Source organism: Rattus norvegicus, chromosome 2 (assembly GCF_021556685.1).
Source record: "Rattus norvegicus strain SHRSP/BbbUtx chromosome 2, alternate assembly SHRSP_T2T, whole genome shotgun sequence".
In the NCBI taxonomy this organism is placed as follows: Eukaryota; Metazoa; Chordata; class Mammalia; order Rodentia; family Muridae; genus Rattus; species Rattus norvegicus.
In genome coordinates, this window is record NC_141535.1 from 105,945,177 (window position 1) to 105,969,541 (window position 24,365).

A 24,365-nucleotide genomic window follows, 5' to 3' on the forward strand; every position below is an offset into this window, starting at 1 on the left:
AGCCAATAAATACATAAAATGTTAAAAGAAACGCCAATGTAGTTAACCTGATGAGCCCACATTGGGGCTGTACTAGAAAAAAATGAGACTGCAACCCAAGTGCAGAAACTATCTGCTACTGCTTTTCTGCTCAGGGAGAGGTCAAGGCCTTCTGATGTTAGGGCAAGGTCCTCCCACTTCGTGCAGAATAATGCTGTTTGACTCAGAACCCACCTATTTAGAGCTGAGTGTGGAGATCAGTGGTACAGTACCTCCCTAACATGTATGAGGTCTCGTGTTCCAAAACAGCACTGAAGGAAAACAACACAGCCATTGAACATTAATTTTATCCAAGATATCTTTTCCAAAGCAGACATAATTATGTTTGGCTAAATATCTGAGTGTTAGTTAAGGCCAACTTGAGGTATAAAACTGTTATAGTGGACAATATCATTTTACAGCTAGGTCTTGAAAAACTGGGTCCAAGAAACTCTACAGGTCTTCGTCAAGGTTACAGGTTGCTTATACAGGGGGCTTAAACAGTGTGTGTGTGTGTGTGTGTGTGTGTGTGTGTGTGTGTGTGTGTGTGTGTGTGTGAGAGAGAGAGAGAGAGAGAGAGAGAGAGAGAGAGAGAGAGATGCCAGTGATCAGAATCAGGTGTCGTTCCTTGGGTACTTTGCTTTAGGAGACAAGGTGCCTCACTGACCCGGAACTCACCAAGAAGTTGAGCTCCCAGCTGCCTTGCCAGCACTGGGCTGCTAAGCAAACAATGACTCCAGGCTTTGTCATATGGTCAGAAGAGATGGATCTAAGTCTTTGTACTTGAAGAGCAAGCATTTCATTGTCTGAACCACTCCCAGTTCCAGGATTGGAGTTCTAATAATGTTGAGTTATAAGTCAGTGTGGAAATTTGTCTGTTAGTTCTAGCATTCCCAAAACCCAGAATTTCTAAAGCATGTTTCTCCCTCCACTACATCTTTTTCACTTTGACAGGATGTAAATTTCTCCCACTTTTTTGTCCTTAAAAAGGCTCATCCAAAGTCTTCATCCATGAAGACCTTTTAAAAACTCAACCCAAAGTGAATTAGATAAAAAGTCTTATTAAGAGACTGACTTAAAAATATACAAACTCTTCCATATCAAAATGAGTATTGTACCAAAAAAAAAAGCTACTCCAGGCAACAATATACTCAGGCATCACTCAAAACTGTATTGTGTCTCCTCTCTTTAGATTGCCTTCAGGGCCTGTATTTCTTGCTTTTCTGAAGGAGTTTTAATGTTGGCAAAATCTCATTGTTTGATTTGATTTTTGGGAAACAGTCTGAAATTGTCTGGTGCCAGTGCTGAAGGAGGCACAAGATGAAGTTAACAAAATGTAAATTAAGAAAGGGGGCAGGGAGCTACAAAGAGGCTTAGTCAGTAAAGGGTTTTCTGCTTGAGCATGAAGGCCTGATTTCAATTCCCAGAACCCAGAGAGAAAGCAAGGCATGTTTGTGTATGCTTCTAAGCCAGGCACTAGGAAAGTAGGTATAAGTAGATCCCTGGGGCTCACTGGTAAAATAGCCTCCCCTATTTAGGTAAGTTCTGAGTCAATACAGTTCCCTGTCTCTAAATATAAGGCAGATATATCCTGACATGAAGCAGGGAATTGTCCTCTGGCCTCCACATGCACCTAAATGCACACACACATTCACACACACACGCACACACACACACACACACACACACACACACACACATCACATCACATATATATACATACACATAAGTACACGTTCTCATTGCCCCTGAATTTTCATGTGTTTGGTTTTGTTTTCCTAAGTGTCTGTGTGGGCATGTTGTGTACACATTAGTGTGTGTGAGGGTGCACGTGGAGGCTGGAGGACAACTTCAGGTGCTATCTTTAGGAATCCTAGCCACTTTCTTTATGATGAAGACTCTTATTGGTCAGGAGCTCACCAAATAGGTTAGACTGGCTGGCCCCTGAATCTCAGGGATTCTCCCCTCCACCTCCCCAACTGTAATCCCTAGGGTGGTCCTTTCCACTGGGGAATTTATATGGGTTAGGAGGATCAAGTTTGGGTCTTTGCACTTGCTAGCTAATCTGTCCACCAACTCAGTGATTCCCTGAGCCTAGTGCCTTTCCTTATGTAGATCGAAAGGGAGCTTCAGAGATGTGCCAGACTCATTTTGAACAATGACAGGAAAGCCTGAATAACACGGAAGTTGGAGAAAGTTCCCTTTTAATGATTCCACAGGGCAGACAATGACCTTTTAACAGCCTATCATCCTGTTTATAATCAATTCACATGTGAAAGGTCTTGAAAAGGAAATTCGACAATTTTTGGCCACTAGAACCAGATAATAAGAACCCATTACTGAAGATACTACACCCTTTAGTCCCAGGACTTAGAGAACTCATCGAGGGACTAAGCTGGAAGCTTCATCCTTACTGGCTAGTTTGTATGGCATCAGAAGATGGGTTACATAGGCTGCTGGAAAAGAATTGTCATCATCGGTATTACTCAACGGTGGACCCCGTGTACCACAACCCAGCCAGGCATGATGAACTCCTAGTGCAATAGTTGCAAGTCTTGTTATGGGAGTAACCAACCTCTTTCTGATTAGATTTGAAAGCTCACATTTTATACTACCAACCTAGTCAAAAAGCACATGACTAGGGAGGTCATCAGTGCCGATATGAAAGCAACTGCTGTTGTTCTGCTAGATGGGCACAATGTGACTGTCAAACCCTCTTCTAAATAACTACGTCTCTGCTCATCATATAATCTTGTTGTCAGCTCTAGTGACAAAGAAGCTTCCTTTTGCAGTAGTTAGTAGGTAACTACAGAAATGGATAATAATGAGAATAATGCTTGTTCAGCCTGAATGGGACATCTATATCACCCCACGCGTCAGAGAACAGCAAGGAAGATGGAGGAGAGGGAAGAGATGGAGGGGGAGGTGTGGGCTGGTGTAGAAGGCCAATCTCTGGACCTCACAAGGTGGTTTCAATCTGGAATTTACAGCAGATGCGATCATCTGTACAGAATTGAGCCTATCTGGAAGGAGATGGGTTACACATTAGTGGTTTGTGGAGGAGGGAGAGAAATTTCCTTTAGTGGTAGCCACTGGTAAGACGTCCAGGTACCTACAAACAACCCTAAGGAGACTTGTGGGCTCATGAAGAAAAAGAAAAGACATGAAAACAGAAAGAGAGCTGTTTAGGGAGAGGATATAGGGGTAGTAGGAGAGAGGAACAAGGACACTAACAAAGGCAATGAAATGGCACAGAAGCTAAAGGCTCTGACCACTGGGCAAGGCAACCTGGGTTTCATCCCCAGAACCCACATTGCAGAATAGAGAATTGACTTCAGCAAGCTGTTCTGCGACCTCTACTTATGTGCTGTGACATATGACCAGCCCCCTTCCACACACACACAGAAAGAATTGTAATAAAAGCAAAAGTTTTTAAAAGGAGAGCATAGGGGTTGCGGATTTAGCTCAGTGGTAGGGCGCTTGCCCAGCAAGCGCAAAGCCCTGGGTCCAGTCTCCAGCTCCGAAAAAAAGAAAAAAAAAAAAAAAAAAGGACAGCATAACAGGGATGAAATGTGGACATGATCAAAGTATATTATATACATATATGAATATGTCATAATAAAGCCCATTATATATACATATATAATTAATATATGCTAATAAAAACATTTTTAAAATTTGTCAATACTTGCAAATCTGTGCTGGGATGAAACACTTTCATGTAGTCTTTGACTTATGTTAGTCACATGAAGATTGACAGAATGTTAAATCCTATACTGCCTAAGAATTGCAGTCCAGATAACATTACGAATTTCCTTTTTTCCCCAATCCGATAATGCACAGAGATAATGAGTCAAAGAATTTTTTTTCAAAAGTTAAGTATTTTCTCTTTTTCAGTGAGCATCACTAAAATCCATGGAGGAAAATATCCCTGCCTCAAAGCAGATGAAACATCCTGTCTTTACAGTCAGCACAGAATGCCCTTCCATTACCCAGCTGTGTCTCTTAATGTCCCCTCAGCACTCCCCCTACAAGCCACACAGGGAAGTCCCTTTAGACTCCACACATAATTAACTCTTGACAGAAATAAGCAGCTTCAGCCTGAGGCACCCTTAACTTTCATTTAAGAAATTCCAATTTCTGAAGGGGAAGATTAGAGAAAGGGAACACAGGCCTGCTGTTCTCCCAGCACTTCCAGTGGCTGAATTTTACAGGAGTTTATGAAAACGTCCCCAGCCAGTCAGTGGCGTTCACTGTGCATCTTCTATGTGTAGGATCCTGTGTGAATGAGGAAGGAGCTGCAAAGTAGTGTGAAACGTGTAAATAGAATCAATACCTACCCATTGACTGGGGTCACTGCAGATCCTAAATGGGGTCTTTAAGTGAAGATGGTCAGACTGAGGAGCTACAGGAGATGATGAGTGTGTGGTGGGGAGGCAGGGGAGCTCTCCAGTATGAACAGCAAGACTCCAGCAATAGGTGTAAACAGTATATAATCAGGTCAAACACTGGCAGGTGAGGATATCTCCCATCCCAGGCTAAGGAGTGACCTAGGAGGCTGCAGAGAAAGCCTTGCCTATCATTCACCATCCCCTTGGGTAGATGATTTCTAATTTCCACTACTGTTTGGGCCATGGGGACCTCTGTCTTTACAGTGTGTGTATGGCATGATGGTATGGCACTTGCATAACGAAAGGAAGATGGGAGTCAATCAGATTAGCATAGGCCTCTTCAGTAGTTATCTGCTGTGAGCAAGGAAGAGCAAAACCTCCACTCTTGGCCAGTGCAGGATACAGTGCATCCACGACAAAGTCCTTTACCACACATGATGTCTCGACTTGCACATGCACTTCTCTGCAATGATGTGTTCACCCACATTGTCCTTTCTGTTTTCCTCCCAACTGCATGGTAACCACAGGTCTATCCTCCATGTGTATTGCTGTTTAAACTTTTTTAAAAAACGTATTTAGTGAGATGGAAGGGTGTATGCACATGTGGGTGGGTGGAGGACATGCATGTGCCACCGTGTGTACGTAGAAGTCAAAGAACAACTTTTGAAAGTCATTGATGTTCACCTTTCACCGTCCTGAGATAGGTATCTCTTGATGTTTCTTTTGAGATGCTACTGCAGGTTAACTGGACCATGAGCTTCAGGGCAATTTGCTCATTCTGAACAATACAAGGCTGTCTGCAAGACAGTCTAACAAGTAGTTAGCTTTCTAGCCCTGCAAGCAAGCAGGGTTTAGGGGAATGGATGGATGATATTGATGGGCTGTTAAGACATAAGACCTGGTTGGAGGGAAAGAAGAGGTCACTGGGGATGTGTCTTATCCCAGCTTGTGTGCTCACTCTACACCACATGGTCTCTCTGTATCTGTCTCTCTCTGTCTCTGTCTCTCTCTGTGTCTCTGTGTCTCTGTGTCTTTGTCTCTCTCTGTCTCTCTCTGTCTCTGTCTCTCTGTCTCTCTGTCTCTCTGTCTCTCCTCTCTCTCCTCTCTAATTCTTTCTCCCTGTTCTCTCTTCGGGCTTCTACAAGGTGGGCAGCCTTCTTCCACAGTATCCTTGCCTTGTCAAACGCTACCAACCAATGCAGCCAGACAACTACAAACAAAATCTCTAAAAATATTTAGCCAAAATAAACACTTTCTCTTTTTAAATTGTTTGAGTTGGGAGCAAGCAAAAGCTAAGATCTTTTTGAAAAGTACCAATTTTGTATTCCAAAAAGCCCTCAAGGTCCCTCAAGGCCACCTTGTTCTCTAGTCTTTACCCAGACCAATCGTAAGGGCCATGCTTTCCGTTGTAGATCTGCACTGCTGGAGAATAAGTTTTAGAAAATCTTAGCCAAATTAAATTGCTGGAAATAATGTAAGGTATTGTAAAACTGTTTGCTTACCTCTAAGCGTGTGTGTGTGTGTGTGTGTGTGTGTGTGTGTGTGTGTGTGTGTGTGTGTTTCTATGAATTGAAAATGTTTACGATTGCAGTTTAGGAATAATTTAAATGTAGTGGCATCATCACAGAAATTTGGCTTATCAGAGTTCACAAACCATTTGCAAAACTTCTCAAGCACCATCTATACCAGGAATTGTTACAGATCCTAAAATTAGATAATTCTCTTCAGATCCCTGGTTCCAAAAATCCTAAAGTCTAATGGAATGATAAACAAGTACTTCCCTTTCATTGTTCTAGGTGTCGACGGGGCTTAGTCACAGGCTTCTAGAGAAAAGAGGAGGTGGAAGCTTTGGGGGAGACTGGAATCTTCCAGGGACTTCAGGGAGTGGCCCTTAAACTGATTTGAAGAATTATGGGAGAACCACACAGGCATTCTAAGGCAGTGAGAGTCAGCACAGGAGCCCAGGAGCAACAGAAAGACAGCAAGGTGAGCCCCTGTGGATGGTTTCAGATGGCCGGATGAAGGTCACCTGAAAGAACAGGAAGCTAGAGAAACTGCTCAGTCCCAGAGCATGCCCATATACTACAAATAAACAAACAAAGAAACACAATCAGAATTTATTTCAACACTATGTCCTAGCTACCTCTTCTTTTCCATTTTTCCTCAGGTTTTGAGAGTAGATTCCAAGAATCTAATAATACATCTTACCCTCACTTATTAAACATCTCTGCTCAGCATTGTTAAGCAGAGTGTGGCGCTGGGATCAAATGTGATGATGCTTCACTACTCAAATCACACCCATGTAAACGGTGCACTATGGTCATTTAGAACAGCACTAGTGTAGGTGGGGGACTGATTTTAGGGGATTTAAGAAGACACATATCTACCTTCAGTTAATAAAATACATCCTTTGGGTTAGGAAGATGGTCAGTTGGTAATGTTCCCTAGCAAGCATGAGGACCTGAGTTCAGATCCCTGGAACCGATATAAAACCCATGTTTTTGTTGTTGTTGTTGTTGTTTTGTTTGTTTGTTTGTTTTAAAGCGTGTTTTTTAATCTCGACATTGGGAAGGCAGAGACAGGAGGAACCCTGGAAGCTCACTAACCAGCCAGCCTAATGGAGTCAATGAACTCAAGGTTTGAAGTGTGGGAATGAGAGGAAGGTCTGACTGAGTGGAGTCCCAAGTGAATGTGTTTTTAGATGCAGGTACCACACCACCATTTCAAAGACCCTAAAGCCTCAGAGCCATGAAAAAACTAGCAAAGCAACACACTCCTCCAAGGTGAGGCCAGGGGGATGGCAACGCCTTCTCCTTGTCAGTGTGTGGATGTTGACAGTGTGTGCAGAAAATGTTCACCATAACCTTCCTCTGCCAGCTATGTATGACCTGAAGACTATTCCCCTACAAAGATAACTCCTACCAACCGTGCTTCCTTGTTCAGCTGTGTGCAATAACCCCACTTCTCTGTTCAACTTTTTAACAACACACTATGCTGCCCAAGGCTGAGTTTTCTCCACCAGAGAGCCAAGTGTACCCAACCCATCTCCCTGTGTCTGTCTCTGTTTATCTTTCCTTCAGTCCCTTGCCACCCAAGACAGTTCCAACCCTGACAGTGTACAAAGAACTTGGCAGCAGAGAGTGATCAAAGAAGGCAACCAGTCTTTTTGTTTTGTTTGCTTGTTTTGAGACAGGGTTGATCTGTGTAGCTCTGGCTACCCTGGGATTCACTATGTAGATAAGGCTGGTCTCGAACTCAGTGATCTGCCTGCCTCTACATCCCAGGTGCTGGGATTAAAGGCATTAAAGGCATGAGCCACTATGCTCAGCTCAAGATACTGTATCTGGACTTCTGGACTCCATACATATAAGTACACACACACACACACACACACACACACACACACACACACACACAGAGAGAGAGAGAGAGAGAGAGAGAGAAAGAGAGGAGGAGGAGGAGAGAGACTCATTCTTTTAAGCACCCCTAAGTCATCTGTGAGTGACGCACCTATAACAAATGTTCTATATGTTGACTTTACAATTTGTGAAGTTGTAAACTGTCCCTTATGAAGACTTGTTCTAATGCTGAACTCTTTTAAATTAGCGTATAATTAGGCTGACTTCTGAAGCCAAACCACTTAGAAACGTTCTGCCCGCACTAGCATAGATAGCAGGGTAGTAGTCATTTATATCCTTTGCACAGTAATCTGAGAGCTGACTATGCTTTGGCCATTCTCGTACGACTAGCTGGGGGAATGAAATCAATCAGAGTGCAGGAATTACAAGAAAAGTGCTGTTGGTGTCAATTACCTACACTCTCTGAATGTAAGTCTTCTAATTCCTGTTAAATCGGTAATGTTAATTGTGCCGTGTTATTTTAAATAGGGCTGCAGCTACAGCTGCTGGGCGTTTTGGAAGAGGGCAGGCCAATGCGAATAGTTAAGAGTCACACCAGCTAACACTAAGTGTAAGGTCCACCCTGGCGTCTACAAAAGGTTGAATTGTTTCTTTTTGTATCACACTCCCCACGCCCTCCTTAAATCAGTTCTATGTGCTGCCAACGGCAGCTGAATGTGGGCGTCCTGTCACCATAGAAGTTCCCAGCTTGCCCCTAGATAATGACCCTGAGTTGGAACAGGAAGTCCTGGCTGCACTTTCCCTTCTAATCTCCCCACCCCCAGTGTTCATGGCTGCATTTCAATGACTCATAATTTCCAAGTATGATCAGCATGCGAACAGGAAAAGACTCGGTCACCAGGCAGAGCACCAGACTAAAAAGCCAGCCAAGACCTCACCAAAAACAGCACTGATAGCAGGCAGGACATCAGGACAACAATAACTCAAAAACCTAGAGCACAAGAACAGCCTCTGAATTGCACCCATGCAATGAGTGCCATTGATTGCTTCTTCAACATGCCAGGTGTGCCCCTTCCTCTCCTCACACTACACTGAAGGGTGCTCCGAGTTCTAAGCACCCCCCCTCTTCCTTCCCAGACTGAAGGGAGTGTGAGGCACCGAACATGCATCCCTCCACCCTTTCCCCATTCACACCACACTAAAGTGGGGGTGGGGGGTATCAATGAGATAGCTTCATTTTCTGAAACCCTCAGTGAATAATGCTGCAAGATTCACACTGGCCAGGAACGTATGGTGGGGAAGCTGACAGAGCTGCTGCGAGTCTTGTGGTTTCCGACACCCTAAGACCAGGTTCCATTTTACAGGCTGTTCTCGGCCTTCTGCCATTATGAAGCAAGCTCTCCAGCAGCACATGCTTTTACTGTTGAACCAGACTCAAACAGAGAACAACTGTGCCCTTCCACTTTTCTGGGTAAAGTCTCATTTTCTTTAAGAAAAAGCAAAACGAAACAAAAAACTTACTTGATGGTGGGTTAGATCGGGAGCAAGACAGAGAGAGAGGACACAAAGTTGGGTGGGTAGAGAGATGATGGTGGATCTTGGAGAAGTTGGGGGAGGTTAGGGGAATATGATAAAACACACTGTATAAACTTCCCAAAGAATTAATAAAATAGGTTAATGCAATGTTATAAAGCACCCCATTCTTTTTAAAATTTACATTCTTTTAGGTCTCGACATCTTTCTATTTTAAAACTACCAACAGTTCACTGAACCCATTCTCTATTACCTCAATCATGATGAAAGGGACCCTGTGACAAAAGGTGACCATACTTTTATCAAGTCAACCTCTCAAACAAATCAAAGAGGGAGATTGTTTTATTAAAAAGTATGTATGTATACGTGCATGCATATATATAATGCATGCATATGTGTAGTATATGAGAGACTCTACCTATGACATTCTATATGTGTGGAAGTCAGAAGACAACTCTCAATAGTCTGTTCTCTTCTTCCACCATGGGTTCCTGAGATGATACTTAGGTCATCAGGCTCTTGAGGCAAGTTTTTACCTAGAGCCATCTCACTAGACCGACAGCTAAAGAGTGATATTCTAAAGAGACTCGATGAGCTAGTGAGAGGTTCAAAGTGTTACCCTAGAGTTATAGGCACTGGGTCAGTTCCTCGTAGACATTCTTAGGAAAGCTTTTCTTAGTGCTTGGGACTTCAATGTGAAAATGGATGAATGAGTAGGTGGATGATGAATGGATAGATACATGGATGCTTGAATGACAGAGGAATGGGTGGATGATGGATGGATAAATAAGTAGGCAGAAGAGAGATCATCAATGATATAGACAGACAGACAGACAGACAGACAGACAGATAGACAGACAGAGAATGGGTCTAGGATGGATTGGTTGTTTATGGGTTAGCCATGGATGGATAGATGGATGAATAGATGGATGGATGGATAGATTATGGGTGGATCATGGATGAATGGATGAATGGATGGGATGGACAGATAAATAAGAGAGTGGGGGAAATTCAGCCAAAATTAAGTCCTGTACAACTCATCATTATGAGACCATTTAGTAGGCCCAAAGATTGAGTCTCAAGAAACTGTCAGATCTCCCAGCTCGGATTTCCTAAGTTTGGATTGTGAATGATCACAGAAATTTTCTCTGTCTTGACTTCCAATTGGGGGTGGGGCAGACTGTGAAGATTTAAAGTACTGCAAAAAAAAAAAAAAAAAGGAAGAAGAAGAAAAGAAAGAAAAAAGAAAAGAAACCCACTTTGCACATTTGGAAACTGAGTCACAGAAAAGACAAGAACATCACAGAGTTCTTTAACAGTCAACTTGAACTGGAATAGCCATGGCCAGAGTCCCTGAAATGTTCCTCAGAACCGCTAGGTAAGCTGCGTCTGTTCTGTGCAAAAGCCTCTGAGGTTCCTATGTGGGTTAATTATCTATTTCCAGTCTCTGAGGCTGTAAATGGAATTAGACAGTCTCCATGTTAGGAAATTCTACGTCATATCTTGTGATAGCAAGAGAAGAAATGAACTTGGGATAAAAAATCCTCTCAGATACAAACCACACATTCAACTCTTGAGGAATGCCAGGTGTGTTCACATTGTGGCACTATTATTAGCCAAGCCTCTCACTGTTTTCCTAACTGCAGTCAGGTGCAAAGAAAAAAAAAGACACTAAACTCTTCTATTTACCTAGAGCATAGTCTTTCACTCAGGAATCAAGTTATTTCCTGTTTCAATGTTTTTTAAAGTGCCTGTTTTTGTAAAATGACCTTTCCATAAATACATCTTATCAGGGACTGTTGTAAGATTTTTTCTAACGTCAGAAATGAAGGCTTTTTAAGTGGGAAGAAAACAAAGCAAAAACCTTCAGAGACGAACACACTAAATATGTCACTGAGGATTATTCTGGATGATGCTGGTATTTTATCCTTTTCTTCAGAACTATGAAATGCAAGGCATTCAAAATTTCCCACGGAGTGAACAGGTCTCAGTATCTGGGTTGTTGCTTGAGCTAAGGAAGAGAGAAGGAAGGGTGGGTGTGTGGAGCAAGAAAGCAGGGCCTAGTTTTTCTGAGCTTTGTATGGAGTCCTCTTGCCCTTGGCCTTCCCCACAGTGAGCCAGAAATAAGAATATATTTGTATAAATTATGAGCATTGGGAATATAACTCAGCATAATGCACTTCTCTAGCATGCATCCTTAGTGTGCTGTTTGTTTAAAGGCTTGCTAATTGTGAGCTAACAGAAAGTTCTAGACTGGGCACTCTGTGTAAACTAGCTTCTTCTTCAAACTGTAGAAATAGGTGCTATGCTTCCTTCCATTTTGTAGATGGAGGATCTGAGAGATGAGAAAGCCTGCCCAGGGTATAAGGTAGATTTAAGGCAACAAGCCAAGCAGTGTGATTACCACACTGTCAACCTGCTGGAAGCAGTGAGTCTTTCTCAGCGTAGGAGGGGTGGGCTTGTGAAGCCATTGGTGACTTTTGCTCTAGTGATGCACTTTTACAGTTTGAAAAGTCAAACGATGTTACTTAACACAGCGCAAGCTGTTCAAACCAGCTTCCAGATCTCAAAGGAGACAAGATTTGCACACTGTGTTACCTGGTGATGAGGGGAACACTCCTCTTCAGAGTCCTTGGAGACTCAGGTTATAAACTTAATCCACAGATACCCAGGGTCCTAAACTCAGAAAAGTGGATGTGGGGTTTGACCAAGGAGACATGCTTCTACTGATTGGCCCAAATACAAACAATCACACGAGCACATACCTGTCATCTATCTGCGTCCTCAAATGGAGCGGAGTACTGAAACCCTGGGGATTGATAGCAGCCTTGGCTTCAGGGATAGATACCTTTATTGGGATTTTTATTGAATTCCTTATTTCTCTGATGTCCAACAATTTTTTTTAAAAAGAATGCTTTAAGGAATACTGTCTGAAGAAGATCTCCTGAAACCATTCTTCTCCATTAATTTTAGACAGTGCATCCTGCGTCACTCTTCTCCCTCAAGCTGCCCTGGAACACCTACTCCCATTTCTGTTCATCAGGTTTTAGCTTGTTTTGAGGCACTTAACAAGACAGAGCTCTACAAATCCATCACTCAATCACAATGTCTACTGAGAGGAGGTGATGCTTACATTTCTTGTTGCTATGATCAAACGTCCAGCAAAAGCAGCTTAATGAAGAGCAGGTTTATTCTGGCTTCCCATCTAACGGCTCCAAGTCCACTGAGGCAGGGAAGGCATGGTAGGCACATGCAGCAGTCCTTTACTTTCAGGCCTCAGTCAGGAAGTGTGGATGCCAGAGTTCACCACTCTCCACCTTTCTATTCAGTCAGGGAACTTCCACCTATGGGAATCCACAATCAAGGGGTGGGTCTTTCCTTCTCAGGCAACTGAATCTAGAAATCCTCTCTGAAAAGCCCAGAGGTTTGTTTTCTAGGTGATGCTAGGTCCTGGCAAGTTGACAGACAATACTAACAGCAAAAATATTCTCTCAGGTCTTAGCATAAGAACCAAGCTCTGGAGGCTGGAGAGATGGCTCAGCAGTTAAGAACACTGACTGCTATTCTGGAGGTCCTGAGTTCAATTCCCAGCAACCACATGGTGGCTCATAACCATCTGTAATGGAATCCAGTTTCCTCTTCTTATGTGTGTCTGAAGGGTACTCACATACATAAAATAAATAAATATATCTTAAAAAAAAAAGAACCAAGCTTCTCGTAAGTTATTTTTTTTAAATAATTTACATTCTGGATTCTTGACACATATCCTATTTCCCACTTTGCTTATGTCATTATGAATCTCAGAGCCCCTGTGCTCCAGACAGAGCAGGGTCTTTACAATGTTTACTAACATATGGATTAATAATGATGTCCGTGTGCAAATGTTTTGATAATTTTCCTCTCAGAAGTAATGCTCCTTTCACTGTTTCTCTTGTTTCTTTTACTGTTTCACATTTTAGAAAGGGAACTTCAAAACTATTGTGATTTAAGATGAAAAACATAATCCCCATGTACCTGGAAGGTCAACTGGTGATTTGATATTATGCAGGATTTGATAATATGTGGGATTTGAAGTAGAAACCAAATTGCACTTCAGTTACAGGAGTTATTCAGAGAGATGAATGTTACAGATGCTCCACCCCCAGCTGGATCACTGTCCCCTGCCCAGGAAGCTGTGTAAATAGCTGCCCCTCTCAGTTCCACAGTAGTCCTGGTGACTTTGTCACAACATCTTAGAGGTGAGAATGCTGAATGTCACAGATATAATTAAAATGCTCTCTTAGGTTCTTTTCTTACAGAGGAGTTTGAACACACAGAACTAGTGAGAATAGTTCAGAAATTAGCCATGTGCTCACATTGAAGGTCAACTGTGACCCTGCAGCTTAGTGACATCAGCGACCCAGGTCACTCTGCCAGCTTTAACTCTTTACATATGAGATAAAGACACGGGACCATAGGACTACCTCATCTCTTCTCATACAATAAACCTATGATAAATACTTAATACACATGAGAACAATTGTAATCTCCAAGACTTTTGGTTAGTGGGTTTTGTGGCAGTCTATACTGTAGCCCAGGCTAGTCTCGAACTTTGTATATAGCCAAAGATGAACATAAGCTTCTGATCCTTCTACGTCCACTTTCTAAGGCCTAGGATTACAGGAATGTGTACCATGCCAGATGCATGCAGTCCTGGAGATCAAACCCAGGGCAGCCTGCATACTAGAGTAGCAGACACTCTACTGTCTAAGCTATAGCCCTAGGCTTCCCCAAAGGTTTTTAGGAATAATGCATTGTGTCTAGACAAAGAACTAGAAGGTGACCTACATAATCCAGGCTAGCAATGAAGGTGCTCAGAAATCCCTGTGATCAAAGGAAGCTGCTGATTTCTCCACTTTGAAGAGCAGATCATTTTCACTTTATAAAGGTGGACATTTGTATTGATGGGATGTATTAATATTAGCAGGAATTGGCTGCGGCACCTGGACAGTTAATCCATCTCTTGCCTTCAGGAATCTGATCCACCCTAAGAACACAGCAATAGATTTTCCAAGAACAGGCTGGACTTGGAAGTAGGCTGGCTGCATCAGTAAGCTACTAAAAAGTCTTTGTCAGCCTGGCTGGGGCCAAGAACCCATCTCAATTTCCTGATTGCCTAAGTCAACATGACCAACTCATAGAACCTTCCAACCGTAGCAAGGGAGGCACTGAGCCTGCCACATTGAGGCTTTGCTTATAGTTCATAAACCATGGTTAAAAATGTATTTTATGGTGAAACAGGAGATTAACTAATCTTCCTGGTTAACGGAGAGCCGCCCTCAAATGTTTCCTGTATACATTGTGTAACCTTGAAGTGACAGAGAAGTTCCCCATGACCCCCAATGTCCCTCCCCTTTCCCCAATCCTGACTTTCATTGGCCACACAAGCCATTATTGAAGGCAAGTTATAGGTAGACCGCCATTGTCTAATGGTTCTTGGTTCCTGCTTCCAAATTAAATCTGCTTGGAGAAAGAAAAAAATTTTTAACTTAAATTTTGTTGTAAACTTTTGTTATTCCTGGAAGAAGTGGCTTTTAGTTTTGTTTTGTTTTATATTGAGTGGCTAGTTTTATTTGTGTGAGAAATGCATGTATACTCCAGAAACAAGCAAAAATAACAAAACTAACAAACAAATCAAGTAAACAAACCAAAATCAGCCTAGTTCTGCCTAACAACTGGCCACTGGAGCAGTAAAGACACAAACACCTGGGACTGGACTCAGACTTGCTACTTGACAGAAAGCAAGGCTTCTCTATAGATGTTTTTCTTAACTCACAGTGAATGCCATTAAAATTCTTTTCAGACTTCCTTTACAAGATCATTCTGGTTTTTGGTTTGGTTTGGTTTTTCTTTTTAGGGTAAAAGCCTGGGGATTTCCCAACTGCAATGTTCCACCTCACACCTCAGACTCATACTATCTTCTTTCTCTTCTCTTTTTGTTTGTTCTGCAGACCACAGTGTAGGCACATCCCCATTGTCTGGTAGCAGTTGGGTGAGGAGTGAGGAAACTTTGACAAGCAGCTACTTCAGTAAAGCAGAGTCTGGAATCATGAGGACGCTTAAATTCACACATAGCAGATAGCTATGGCTACGTCTAAAGCATCTACTGGTTTAGAGCTGTGTTTTTTGCTTTTTGCTGTGTGTTGCCTATGTTTGTAGTGTTCACATGTATATTTTCCTCACTCACTCTCCATGTTCCATTTTTGAAACAGGGTCTTTCACTAAGCCTTGAGCTCTCTGAATCAGCTAGCATGGTTGACCTTTGGGTCTTAAAGTGAGAAAGTGTTCTCCTAACAAGAGCCCATACTCTCTGAGCTCCCCTCTTCCCTTGCGTGCCAATGAGCCTACTGAGTCATATTGTGAAATCAAGCTTGCACCAGTGGAAGGAGACACAGTCACCACCTGTATAGAGATAAAAATCAGAGGTCACTTGGCCATGCGTATGTTTACTAGCCCTGTCTGGGTTCTGGCATGCCCTTTGTACACCAAGTTCCTTGCCACGTTGCTTTTGCTTTGTTTGTGTTTTCCTTTGTTTGACATCACATTTATTCTTTTCCAACACTAGAGACTACCCTGTCTTATGGCTCCAGTACTTGCTTTCATATGTGTTCTGAGGACCAAACTAGGTCCTCAGGCTTGCCTCGAAAGCACTCTACTGACAGAGCCCTCGCCTCAGCCCTAAAGCTGCATTTCGATATTGCTTAATCTCTGATATAAAGAAGTCTATGCTGACTCTTTCCATGATAAACTGCTGGCTTGTCTGACCTCTCCCTTCATCCTTTTACTAGTGAATTTGTTGTCATATGTTTAATTAGGGAAGCTTAAACATTCCAAATGTAGAACTGAAAGGAGACTCGCCCCTCCCCCCAGCAACACAAGGTTGTGTCTCCTTGGTTTTATCTGTGCATGAAAATTTCAAAGCAATAACCAATGAGGGTACTAAATTGTATAACAGTACTGGGTAAGAAATCTCGATGCATATAGTTAATTCACATACTGTTCACACAACAAAGCAAACAGCATTTCAAAACAGAGAAAGTGAAAACCACAGCTTCCTGAGTCTTGTTTACAGATCTCATTAGTTAAGCCAGAGCCCATCTCCCTTGACAGCTCCTGCTAGATTTGTGTCCATGACAAGACACGGAAGTATTGGGCTGCTTAAAATACATACAGAATCTTGAATTCCAGCCTCATAGCTGCTCGGAGAGGGAACAGTTAAATTGAGTGCCTGATTGCTAACTAGACTCTGAGGCCGAAGATTAATAGGCAAGATTTCAGTGAAAATATTTAGATGACACATACCACACAGCTGGAAAGAGGGACAGAGTTACTGGAGAATTTGAATTATGTGTGCATGCAATCGAGAACAATAAATGTATCTGTGTCCAGGAATAATAATTCCTCGGTTGTGGACTGTTCATATACTATTCCCCAGGAGTCTCTCCCTGAACCCCAAAACAACAGGATGCAAAGGACAACAGGATGCTAACCTACTTCAGAGGTAAGAGCCGAAAGGATTCAGGGGAACGGGTCAGCCCCCTGTGAGACCACCTGAAGTTTCTCTGAACACTCTCTTGATCTTCAAATTCTGTCAGTTAGGATGTCACCCACTTAAGCAACTTTTGTAGGAACCCTGCTACTAACTCTGAAACACAAAGACAAACCACTCTGCTTAAGAAAAGTGTAACAATGGTTACTTTGTTGTCCCCTGCCCCTTTGGCTTGGATTCTTTTTTCCACTTTCCCCATTGCTTTTGTGACTCAGATTGTGTTAAAAATAAAAGGTAAGTTGAAACCAGGTGTGGAGTGACCAGAGGGTAGACATTCACTCTGGGACTCCCTGCTCTTTGATTGGAAGTTCTGACAAGAGGAACAATTGTGTCACGGTGACCAATGCAGTGTCATCTTATTTTCCTGAAAACATTTGTCCTTGCTGCAAGTAGCTTAGAGGTTAGAACAAAGGGCTGGCAGGCAGGATTTGTGGTGGCTGTTATTAGAATTGCCACAGTTTTATCACACAGGGTTAGCCTGAAGCATCGTGGTTTATTGGAGAGGGGATGTGACTGGAACTGACCTGTTGGTGAATGAGAGATGAAGCATTCCAGGATGGTGCATCAGCCACTCTCAAGGGACAGGTTGTTTTGGGAGAGTCACTGCATCCTTGAACATCATGCTAGTATGATGGAAGGGATCTGATTCTTCCATCGGCAGGGGAATGGCAGAAGCAGCCCACCGAACTACTCTCTCCAGCCTCCCACAAGCATAATTATATTTTAATAATCAAAAAATATTAAAAAAAAAAACAAAGAAAAGAGGTTTAAGTGAAGCTGGAAGAAGAGGTCGAAGTCCAGTTGGGCTTCCAGACCAGTGCACCAACTCAAAAGTTCTCACTTGGTACATGTGCGTGAGAGGAGAGGTCAGAGGCCAGCCTGCAAGTCACTGCTCTTCTACTATGCGGGTTCTGGGAATCAAACTCAGATTGCTAGGCAGCAAGTACCTTTAGCTGATGACCTCATTGCTGGCATTCTCACTTCAGATATGACAGGCCATGCAGGACCAAAGAACTTAGAAAAAACAAGAATTTTAAAAGAGCTTTGTTCACTCTAACTCCCAGTGCCTTAGGTCTAAATGGATTAGTGAGCAGAGGATAAAAGCAAAAGTTTCAGTAAAAATGTTCAGACACTAACTACAAACAAGCAAAACAATAAATAAGAGCAAAACAGCTCCAAATGTCTTCTGAGCAACAAAAAGAATGGAATGAGCTAGACCTTTCAAAACATATTCGGTCAGCCTTGCATTATCCATGGAAAACAGGGATGCAAGACCCAGCCAGGCCATTCTGTTTCTTGAATAGGTCTACTGTGTCCTAATTCACAGCCCTGGGACCTACTACTCCAGTGACCAGAAGTTATGAAATGCCTTTGCCCAGGTATTTGAAGAATCGAGGCCTACTGTCTTATCCTAACCTGCATTTATTTGATAATTCTGCTCCTGCCTTTCTCTTTAACAATCCCTGCAGTGGCTCAAAGTAATTCATTTCTTCAATTATTTATCCACTTATGTGTGAGTTGCTTTAAAAATGACTTATTTGCTTGTTAAAAATAGGAAAAGCATGTTCATTACATCTCAAACTTTGTGCAAAACCAAACAAAGTAGGAAAACACGTGGTCTTTGTCTAATAAGAGTTGGACTAGCAATCCGTAGATACATGTCTAATTACAACCTTTGGCAAGTCCTGAGGAAGAAGGGATGGAAAATTGTAGGGCCCCTGCGCCCCACATTGAGGAGGACTTGATATCTACAAGTAAATGTTCTAGACACCAAGCTCCTGTTGTCCTGGATACTTACACAATCTTCAAACCCAAGTTCCTTCTTTGCCCAAGGAATTCTTACTAGATGTCCATCTAGAACATACACTGTTTTCCCCAAATGCTGGCCTGTCTTTGTCACAGCTCAGCAAGCAACCATCAAACCCCAGTGACCGCAACAGTAAGTAGTTACCACATTCTGACATACAACGTTTTATCAACTGGCCCCAATACAAGGTAACATGTTTATGGCTTTTCTTTTTTTTGGGGGGGGGGTTCTTTTTTTCGGAGCTGGGAACCGAACCCAGGGCCTTGTGCTTCCTAGGTAAGCGCTCTACCACTGAGCTAAATCCCCAGCCCCTGTTTATGGCTTTTCAAAGAAAAACTTTGAAAGCAAAATTTACTGAAATGAACTGGATCTGTCTGAGGGTAGGAAAGAAACATTCTGAGTTAGCTCAGGACCAATGCTGGGCAGATTCATCCTTTCTGCCCCACCATTTTGAATGGATCATGGAGTAAGTAGTATTATAACATTGTTCTAAACACAGAAAAACCAGGCCTGGTCTGTCTTCCAGTTTTGTATCTGTGTTGGTGTCTCGAGGTCACTGAAGGGCCCACTATGCTCAGCTGCCTCTGAGTGTGACTGGGAAGCTCAGTCATTGGTTTTTATCGAGATGAAAGTTTAAGAGCTTTTTTTTTTTTTTTAGGCTGAACCAAAATGTCACTTCTTCTTCAAAATGACTCTTCCAAAATGCCACATGTGTGTGGTGGCCCGTGAAAGCCTATCATTTTGCCTCCTATTCTGGTTGTTGGTTCACAAATGGGGAAACTCATCAGCCAGGACATGCTTGACCTCAGAGGGTGGGAGAGCAAAGCGGGGGTGAGCAGAGGGTGGGAGTGTCTGTGGCTAGGAGTGCTGCCTCCTTCATTCTGTTAGATACTAATAATTTTATTCTGCTGAGATTACCAACTTTTTTTTTTCTTTTTTTCGGAGCTGGGGACCGAACCCAGGGCCTTGCGCTTGCTAGGCAAGCGCTCTACCACTGAGTTAAATCCCCAACCCCAGAGATTACCAACTTTTTACTGAAAGATAATCACAAGCCATGCACCTGGCTAGAATCTGAGAATGAGGCGATAAATAAGATGCCCACAATCTCAGGAGTTTAGAAATTCCTAAAGAAAATGCAATTAAGTTTGCAATTAGAATAGGACATACCAATCTCACAGATAAAACCTGAGAGGGGGCATCTTGTCCAGATAAGCACCTTATCCAGATATAGGAGATGAAGGTAAGGCCTAATTCAGTAGACAAGACAAGGTTTAAAGATGGGATCACTGAGTTCTCTCTCTCTCTCTTCTCTCTCTCTCTCTCTCTCTCTCTCTCTCTCTCTCTCTCTCTTCTCTCTCTCTCTCTCTCTCTCTCTCTCTCTCTCTCTCTCTCTTCCTCCCTTCCCCTCTTCCTCTCTCCCCCTCTCCCTCACCCTCTCCCTCTCTTCCTCCCTCTTTCTCCTCCCTCTTTGTGTTTGTGTCTTTGTGTGTGTGTGTGTGTCTCTTTCTCTGTGTAAATGTCTGTGTCTGTGTTTGTAAATACCACTGTCATTAGACTGCCCAAAGAAATAATTTATTACAAAGTTATCTTGATTGCTATCTACCCAATGGCCTGGGACATATGATTGATTTAGAAGAACTCTCTCATTTCTAACTACTCTAACAAATGCAAACTCACATTGACTTCACTTTGTAGATTGTAGACAAGGAAGAAAGCATTCTTGAACTGCTTCTCACAAACATATAGTTTTATATATTTTCCCCTGCTTGTAATCAGCATCTATAAAAAGAAGTTTAATTAATTGAAGATTTCATTTTTTAAAGATGTAGTATAAAAGCAAATATTCATATTTTAAAAAATTATATTAGGGGCTGGAGAGATGGCTCAGTGGCTAAGAGCACCGACTGCTCTTCCAGAGGTCCTGAGTTCAAATTCCAGCAACCACATGGTGGCTCACAACCATCTGTACTGGGATCCAACGCCCTCATCTGGTGCATCTGAAGACAGAGACAGTGTACTACTCACATATAATGAATAAATCTTTAAAAAAATTATATTGGGAGGATGGCTCAGCAGGTAAGAGTACATGCTGTGGAAGGGTGAGGACCCAAGTTCAAGTCTTCAACTTCCATGTAAAAATGCCCAGCTTGGCAACACATGCCTCTAATATTTACTGTGGGAAGCAGAGGCACGAGGCTCCCTAAGGCTTGCTGGCAATCAGCTAAGCTCCAGGTTCTTTGAAAGACCCTGTCCCAAAGCAGCAAAATGCAGAGTGATAGAGCAGAAAGTTTTTGTCCCCCTCTGTCATGTGTATGCTCACAAGCACATGGACCTGCACACACACACACACACACACACACACACACACACACACACACACAACTGTACAATGTATCCTAAGATCAGATGTAAAGTGTTTGTAACAGGCACATTCACAAAGCATGAGGTGTGGTTCACTGAGGGAAAGTAGCTCTGGGTGTCACATGTGCTCTAGATGATCCATAGTTTTTCTCCATTGAGACACATGGCAATTGAAAGCTGAGTTCAGACTTCATGAGTGTGTTTTTTCAGTGGAAAACTTAAAACCTTTAAAAATACTTAAAATCGTGTTTATGGCATAGAAGGGAAGTTTTATTCGGAGTCACAAATATTAGCCTTTCCACTGTACAGAAATTAACAGCCATATTGGTCTAGAAGTGTTGAACTTAAGTTTTTTCCATTTGTACAGGGGTAACGCACTGTATTAAATATGTAAGGTCTTATCTACGTGGGTTTGATTACAAAAACTAATAAAGTATTCTCTAAATTAAAAAAAAAAGAAAAAAATATTAGCCTTCCACATCACAGCTACAAAAAGATCAAGAATTCCTTTTTATTGGAATCTGCTAAAAAGAAGCACAGAAGAGGAGAGTGGATGGGCCCATCCTCTGCAAAATTAAACAGGAGCCATGCTGTTTCCCCTTGGCTCCTTTGTGTGATGCTTTGCTGAAGAGAACTGGTCTGTTCGAAAATCAGTGAAATTTACACCAGAGAATTTATGTCTGGAACAATACTGTGTGTCACACCTAACAAAAGATGACCTCCGCCTGTCAATCAAAGCAATTACTTATGCAACCTGTTCAGTGTCCCCAAGTATGAAGAGAGCCTCAAAATATTCTTCTCAAATCCTCATCTAAATTTTCTACTTACACAATAAATGTTCAATAACCAGAGTCTACTTTTGTTCATTATATCCTCCAAAGAGTTCGTCTTCTTCCAAAAGATATGAAATTGGTTGGGTCTGATTATCAGTTATGAAGAGAAAGCCATTTAATTTCCTTATTATTTGAAAAATGGGTTATTCTACCTGGAACGACTAAAAATCATAACAATAATAATCTCCTTTATTTGTTCTATTCAAGATAAAAGTCTTGGTTGAAGTGTTAGGCGACTGTTGTATTTTTGTCATAGTCTCTTTTTGTATTTCAAGCAGTTGATGAAATAATTGTTTGAAGAAAGGTCAAGAACATAATCTTTTATGGGAAAAAAGTCTTGGCTCAGGACCATTTTGCTATGTACATATGCGCAAAGCAAAGGTTTTTAAACGTTAATTAAAAATAAAATTGCTCCAAGGAATTCAAAATTGTGACAGTATTCAGTAATATCAAATGGAAGGATTTTCATGAAAAAAAAAATATTTAGTGCCCCAAACACTCTACAGACCAAAGAGCTTCCTGTTTGAGGTTAATTGCCATCAGCTAGGCCTTTTGTTCAAGACTGCTCCTGAGTAAACCTGTTCCCATATAAATTCCTTTGACAAATCTAGGCAGAACAATTCACTCCCTTCTGACTGCTGGGTACAGGCTGACTGATGGACATACAATATTCCTAGGACGCAGTCTCTGCTTGGCCCAGAAAGTAAAGGAGTATATCACAGGAACATAATCCAGCAGAAAATCTGACCCTAGAACAATGTGACCATGCAAGAAGATATGTGCTGTCTTCATGCTTTAATAACACAGCCTCCATCCTTCCACCAGACCAGTTTATTTGATTCAAATCACTCTCCACAACCCTCCTGCTCTAATGTTTGTGCGTTTATGTGTTTGTGTGTATGTATAAGTGTAGTGTGTGTTTGCGTGTGATTATGTGTTTGTGTGTTGTATGTATTCGTGTGTGTGTATGTGTGTGTATATGTGTGTAAGCTAGAGATCAACATTGGATGTCTTATTTTATTGCTATCTTTGTTGAGACAGGATTTCTCATTGACTTCACTGTTTGACTAGACTGGATAACCAGTGAGATCCTAAGTTCCGCCTCTTTCTACCCCCACCCCCTCCCCTCAGCACTAGGATTACAAATGCACACCACCACACACAGCTTTAATGTGAGTCCTGGGAATCCAACTCCAGCTGCTAGAAACTGAACCTTGGCTCTCAGCAAGACAGTATATTAGCTTTTTTAACCATTAGCTATCTTTCCTGACCCATTTTTTTCAGATTTTTAAACATGCTTCTTAAAAAAATCTACATTATCAGGGAACTGGATGATTTAGCTCAGTAGCACTTGCTTAACATATTCAGCTCCTGAAGTCTGATTCTGGGTACTTTAAAACAAGTCAAATAAACTACTGTATTAGTTTAATAAATCATATCATAATATGAGTTAATTGTAGCTGAGGTCTTCACTACCGATGTGGCATTTGACCAATGAAAGATAGAAGCCTTACCCTGTAAGTCCAACTGCCCAGAGCTGGTCGGAGCTGCTTCTGGTCTGTGATTGGCTATTGTGCCTAGCATATGCTTTTCCATAAGCACTTTGTGCTCAGGGGTATCAAGCGTGAGCACTCATGTTTTGCCCTGCAGTCAGGCTTTGTGCTGACTCATTCCCAGCCTCTCACCTGGCTCCACTGACTGAGTTTATGTGGGTTAGATTCTCCCTGTGGACCTGGAGCTGAAGGTCTCTTTCTCCCTAAGTGTATTTGTCTGTGTGGAAATGAGAACCCTGACCTTGGGCTCATTAGCACTCTCTGAACAGCTAAGCTATTCAGTGGCTGGCGCATCCCAATGATAACCTAAAATCATGTTGAGTTGATAGTAGTATTAAGAGCACAAAAGACCGTTCTCTGCGCAAGTCTGCTGACGTGGAGGAAGGCCTTGGGCCCACACGCCTAACATCACACCAGCTCTGCTTTCCGCTGAAATGTCACAATATTTCATTTCATCCCGAAGGCAAATTATTTGAGTATTGGTCCTTAGTCTTCCAGGACCTTACTGCCTTGTGCAAACATCCTTGGGGAAGTTACTCAGAACATTCCTCTCAGACAGAATCCTCTTATCTTCACAGCAAGCCCTCCAAAACATGTTGTCATTGTCACACAGCTCTACTTACTCCTGCCAGCCTTAGCACAGACATCTTTGGGGGCAGGAAGCCCCAGAGTCTGACATCAAGCCTCTCTAAGGACACTGCACTCACTTATTCCCTGGTTCCAAGGAGGTTACAAGCAAACCAGGAAAGTTCTCCATGTCTTGAAGTCCAGGCTGGACACCACCATTTATTGCCAGACTCAGTACATCTTCTCGCTTCTGTCTGCTTCTCCTAACTTCCCAAGTACAGCCTGGGCATAGAGCTTTTGAAGGGAAAATAGGCACAACGGGAAAAAGTGCAAGAAAATATAAATTTCTATCTCA

General features: G+C 42.2%; 1 long non-coding RNA gene across 2 annotated transcripts in view; it reads right to left on the minus strand.

The window, feature by feature from the left end:
* Positions 1 to 23,571, minus strand: part of LOC148006679 (uncharacterized) — an 81,188-nt gene extending 57,617 nt beyond the window's left edge. The window contains exon 1 of one of the 2 annotated variants that reach the window (XR_015671448.1): positions 23,405 to 23,571. This is a non-coding gene — a long non-coding RNA (uncharacterized LOC148006679). The remainder of the gene's footprint in view (positions 1 to 23,404) is intronic. The other variant, XR_015671447.1, reaches the window with a different exon arrangement.
* Between the last annotated feature and the right edge of the window lie 794 nt (positions 23,572 to 24,365).